The sequence below is a fragment of the Rhinopithecus bieti genome, unplaced genomic scaffold (genome assembly GCF_001698545.2).
Source record: "Rhinopithecus bieti isolate Rb0 unplaced genomic scaffold, ASM169854v2 scaffold_6506, whole genome shotgun sequence".
NCBI lineage: Eukaryota > Metazoa > Chordata > Mammalia > Primates > Cercopithecidae > Rhinopithecus > Rhinopithecus bieti.
In genome coordinates this window covers 212,916-218,915 of record NW_016805137.1, presented here as the reverse complement: position 1 = coordinate 218,915, position 6,000 = coordinate 212,916, and positions in this window count along the sequence as shown.

Below are 6,000 nucleotides of genomic sequence, written 5' to 3'. Positions count from 1 at the left end.
GGTAGTTTTGGATCTTGTGAGGACTGCTTTTTTGCACCTCTTGGAGATGCCTGGTTCATCTTTGACTAACCAAGTCATAACCTTGGTTAAGGGTTATTGCTTTTGGTGAACTATTTGAAAACGTACCTTTGGTTCAAAAGAAAAAACAAGCTAACTAAAGTGTTTATAAAAGATAGGCCCTGAGGCAAAAATAGACTTCCTAAGTCCAAGCATGGAAAAGGCTGCCTTTACCCTGTTAAAGGGCTCAATAATCTAATCAAGAAACAACCTAATTTAAAAAGACCAATCTAATTAGATTGGTCTCCAAAATATTTTCTGGAATTTAGCTGGCTATTTTGAAATTCTTCGTAAAATAAATGTACATATACAAAAAATCTCCATTTGTAAGGGCATCTGCATCCCCACACTTAAACCACTACAAACTTTCCAACAAGGAAGGTGTCTTAAAGTTTACATAACAAACCTTACATTTGTTTAAGATACTTTTCCTGGAAAGCTTGTCTTGACTGGGCTTTTACCTACCCCTTTCTGTCTTGACAAATAATGGTGTTTATATCTAAATTCTGTGTCTTTGAAATGTAAATTTTTACCAAAAAAGTCCTGTCTTTGAAAGTACAAATTTCAGGTTGCCTAGCTAACAACTTTTAGAGCTTGATAGTCTGTCTGCAGAGGGGAGAAAAACTATTTGAAAACTGGCAAATGAAGAATCTTGTAAAGCTATAAAATCTTCTTCTGTCTGTGTGTTTATATGTGTCACGTGTATGTGATATTTCACTACCAAAATAGACGAAAGAGCTCTAATTAGTTGGCTTAATGAAAAAGTAAGTGCTTAAATCAAAATACTTTATCAGAAAAATAGAAACTAACTCAGATGCTTTTTAGCTCATGTGACTCTAGTAATCTCTGGTAAATAAAATTAGTTTAAATTGTTGGCAAAATAAAATTAAACGTCTTCAGAATTGTCCGTATTAAATTTGACTCAGACTTATTGCCTGAATGTACTGGTCAGACAGGTTTAGGTGGTTTCTGTAGATGTTTTTGTTTCCGGTTTTGTTTTTGTTTGTTTTTGTTTTTGTTTTTTTGAGACGGAGTCTCACTCAGTCACTCTCACTCAGTCACCCAGACTGGAGTGCAGTGGTGCGATCTCAGCTCACCGCAACCTCCGACTCCCTGGTTCGAGCGATTTTCCTGCTCAGTCTCCTGAGTATCTGGGACTACAGGCACATGCCACCACGCCCAGTATATTTTTAGTAGAGATGGGGTTTCACCATGTTGGCCAGGATGGTCTCTATCTCCTGACCTCATGATCCACCTGCCCCGGCCTCCCAAAGTGCTGGGATTACAGGTGTGAGCCACGGCGCCCAGCCTGTAGATGTTGTAAGGTCATAAAACTGTTGCTTGTTTTGTCTGTGAGCTAAAGCTGTGAGGGTTGGCTGTTGGGCTCCCCAAAGCCTTGGACATATCTTACTGTCAGCTTCTTTCTGGTTTTGAGCATATGGATTCTAGGGTCTGGACAGGTCAGCCATGGTGGGACCTGGGGACATGTCCTCAGTTCCTGACCACCAGCTGTAAGGCAGAACCAAGCCCAATATGGGCCCATCCTCCCTGGCCTAGCTTTGCCTCCTTGCCATGCTGGGATGGGTTGGATTCTCCGGGCATTATCTTCACGACTCTGTCCTGTCCTGAGCACTATACCTGGTATGTAAATTCGGGACCCCAACAAGACCTGCCCTTCATAGCTGTCCTTGGGTGCCACATGGGCACTTGAGACCCAAGACAACAGAAAAAAACATTAGGAAGGGTACCTGTGTCATCCTTTCAAATTATTAATTTAAAAATCTTAAAATCATGCTATGTTAAATAATAGGTAATCATAAAAGGCTAAGTCACCTATATGGTATAGAAAACAATATATTTAGATCTGTTAATAAAAAATTGAGGAAACAAAATGGTTTCATCTACAAATACTGATATAAAATAATTCAATATCACTTCCTAAGTTTTCCACTAGAAATTAGGGCTACTAAGAGTTAAAATTATAGTTAATATATATAAGTAAAACTACTAGATATGCCTGTAATCCCAGCACTTTGGGAGGCTGAGGCAGGTGGATCACCTGAGGTCAGGAGTTTGAGACCAACCTGACCAACATGGTGAAACCCTGTCTCTACTAAAAATATAATAATTAGCCAGGCGTGGTGGCGAGCACCTGTAATCCCAGCTACCCTGGAGGCTGAAGCAGGAGAATCACTTGAACCTGGGAGGTGGAGGTTGCAGTGAGCCGAGATCACACCATTGCACTCCAGCTTGTGCAACAAGTGTGAAACTCAGTCTCAAATATATATATGTGTGTGTTGTGTGTGTGTGTGTGTGTGTGTATAACAGGTATCTGCCCACTTTACACTCTGCTTAGCCCAAGTTGTTCAATTGTCATAAGTTTCTTAGCCACATGAGTCCCACCGAGGGACTAGATGGACCCAGGGCAGGTAGCCACACCACGCCGGCAACAATATGTGATAGAGCATAAATTGGTCATCAGTGCTGCCTATGGCAAGTTTCTACCAAAAGGGGGAAAATGATGAGTTATACCCCCAGTTGACAGACAAGATGGACTCTCTGAGGCTCAGAAGTTAAAAGCAGAACCAAGAGGCCATGGCAGGGTGAGGGAGTGGTAACACTGTGTCCTTGGAAAGTGTTGCAAAATCTGTTTTTCTGCAACCAAGTCAAAGAACAGTGCCTGAAAACAACCGTACCTGGAGATTCCCGAACTGACCACCAGCAGACCACCAGGTCCCAACTAACCAACCACCTGGAACCAGCCAATGAAGAGACTGGTGATTTGGGGCTTAAACGTCATCCATTCAAGACTGTTCCTGGCCAGGCACGATGGCTCACACCTGTAATCACAGTACTTTTGGAGGCTGAAGCGGGAGGATCACTTGAGCTCAGAAGTTTGAGACCAGTCTGAGTGAGACTCTATGTCTACAAAAAATTTTTTAAATAGCGAAGCATGGTGGTACACACTCAGGAGGCTGAGGTGGGAGGACTCTTTGAGCCTGGGAGGTCAAGGTTGCCATGAGCCGTGATTGCGCCACTGCACTCTAGCATGGGTGACAAAGCAAGACACTGTAAGATTCTGTTCCTCACTCCTCTCCTGTGGTTTTTTGCCTTTAAAACATCCTACTCTCTCACGCATTCTCAGAGCGCACTTTCATTTTATACCAAAGCCTGTGTCTCCCTAGTCTGCAGATTGCCTTCAGAAAACGAAGTTCTCCCTTTTGCCTCCGCAAATCTCATGGTCTTTTGTTAACAGTATGGATTTAAATTAGAAGCCCTAATTCACATATGGCCCACAAACCAGTTTCAGTGGACTGGCCCAATATCAGTTCATGTTTTAAAAACTGGAGGTGATCCACAAAACATGCAGATTTCTGCCTTCTCTTATTTTTATTTATTTATTTTTGAGACGGAGTCTCGCTCTGTTGCCAGGCTGGAGTGCAGTGGCACGATCTCGGCTCACTGTAACTTCTGCCTCCCAAGTTCAAGTGATTCTCCTGACTCAGCCTCCCAAGTAGCTGGGATTACAGGTACCTGCCACCACACCCAGCTAATTTTTCTATTTTTAGTAGAGACAGGGTTTCACCATGTTGGCCAGGATGGTTTTTTTTTTTTTTTTTTTTTTTGTTTGAGACTGAGTTTTGCTCTTGTTGCCCAGGCTGGAGTGCAATGGTGCGATAGCTCACCGCAACCTCCACCTCCCATGTTCAAGCGATTCTTCTGCCTCAGCCTCCCTAGTAGCTGGGATTACAGGCATGTGCCACCATGCCCGGCTAATTTTGTATTTTTAGTAGAGATGGGGTTTCTCCATGTTGGTCATGCTGGTCTCGAATGCCCAACCTAGGTGATCCGCCTGCCTTGGCCTCCCAAAGTGTTATGATTACAGGTGTGAGCCACCGCGCCCAGCGGCCAGGTGGTCTTGATCCCTTGACCTTGTGATCCACCTGCCTCAGCCTTCCAAAATGCTGGGATTACAGGCATGAGCCACCATGCCCAGCCCACCTTCTCTTATTAAAGGCTGGCCAGCATTGTGGGCAGCAAACCAGCTGGAGTGCAAGAGCAAGGTCCTCTTCCAGATGGAGCCCGTGCCTCCCATCTGCTGCTGAGAGCAGAGCTGAGTGAGCCCTCAGTGTCCTGCCAACTTGATTTTCCTACCCAGGGGCACTGAGTAAGCACCACCAAGAAGCTACTGAGCTAGCCAAGTTACACCCTTGGCCTCCAAGATGGAAGTGAGCAAATTGTTTCTACGCTATGTCACAATTCCCCGCTTGTCCTTGAGACTGCCATTCTGACTGGATGTTTTCCTCGTGGGGTCTTCATGGATAACCAGACTAAAAAAAGTATTGGTGGGCTGGGAACCTATGCCCAGCCCACCAATACTTTTGTGTACAGGATTACACATGCCTGTAATCCCAGCACTTTGGGAGGCAGAGGCGGGCAGATCACGAGGTCAGGAGATCGAGACCATCCTGGCTAACATGGTGAAACCCTGTCTCTGCTAAAAAATACAACAAAAATTAACCGGGCATGGTGGTGTGCACCTGTAGTCCCAGCTACTCGGGAGGCTGAGGCAGGAGAATGGTGTGAACCCGGGAGACAGAGCTTGTAGTGAGCCGAGATCGTACCACTGCACTTCAGCCTGAGTGACAGAGCGAGACTCCGTCTCAAAAAAAAAAGGCATTGGCTACAGAACTTGACCCAGAAGCAGCCTATCAGAAAGTCAATGGGGAAATGGATTCTTTCAAAATACTGAGTGTATATGACCTGACGTACCTGCCCCTTTGAAGGAAGCTGGTGCATGTAGGAACCTCAGCCCTTTCTGATACAGAGCTGAGCCGATGGTAGGAAAGAGAGGAGAGAAAAAGAGACAGAGAAATGCATGTGGCAGTCACTCTGGCTGCAGTCCAAAGTAACTTGTTAAACCCTCCATTTCTTTTCTCTCTCTCTCTGGTTTTTTGTTTTGTTTTGTTTTGTTTTGTTTTGTTTTAAACCAAGGAAGAGCCATAATGCAAGCTATTCCTAGTGGAAAAGTTGAGAAGGAAGAACAGCTTGTTCCAGACCAGTGAAATTGAAATTTCCATGTGGAACAACATAAGAGGAAAGAGGCCCTCCCTTACAAAGTTGGACAGCCCTCTCTCATGGCAATTTGGCAATAACTATCAACATGTTCAGTGTGTATAACCTTTGTGCAAGCAATACCACTTCTGGGAATCTACAGAAATTCTACCAGAAGACCACAAAGATACGTAAGCCCTGAGCACTGAAGCACTGTCTGATGTGAAAACCTGAAAATATCCTTTGTGTTTACCCATAAGCAAACATTGATGCGTTTATGCCGTGAAAAGGGCTGTTAGAGCAAGGCGGATCTGAGGGATGAATATTGAAGTATATCATTATGATGACATGTGAGAAGAGTAAGTCACAGAATAGGATTAGCTTACTGCTTATATTTAGCTGATATGAAATTGCCAAGCAAAGACAATTATGCCCTCCACAGAAAACACAGGAGTGATGTAAATAACATCTGGAATTCTGCACACCCTTCTGCCATCCTCAGTCCCAACGGCAGACGCAGGCATCATCAATCTCCCAGGTCTCCCAGCATTGAGAGCTGCTCTGGGGTCTGAGTGTGGCTTCCAGCATTAAGAAAAATACGTATCCTTGGGCCGGGTGCAGTGGTTCAGGCCTGTAATCTCAGCTCTTTGGGAGCCCAAGGTGGGCAGATTGCCTGAGGTCAGAGTCTGAGACCAGCCTGGCCAACATGGTGAAACCCCGACTCTACTAAAAAATACAAAAATTAGCTGGGCGTGGTAACAGGCACCTGTAATCCCAACTACTTGGGAGGCTAAGGCAGGAGAATTGCTTGAACCCGGGAGACAGATGTTGCAGTGAGCCAAGATTGTGCCATTGCATTCCAGCCTGGGCAACAGAGCAAGACTCTGT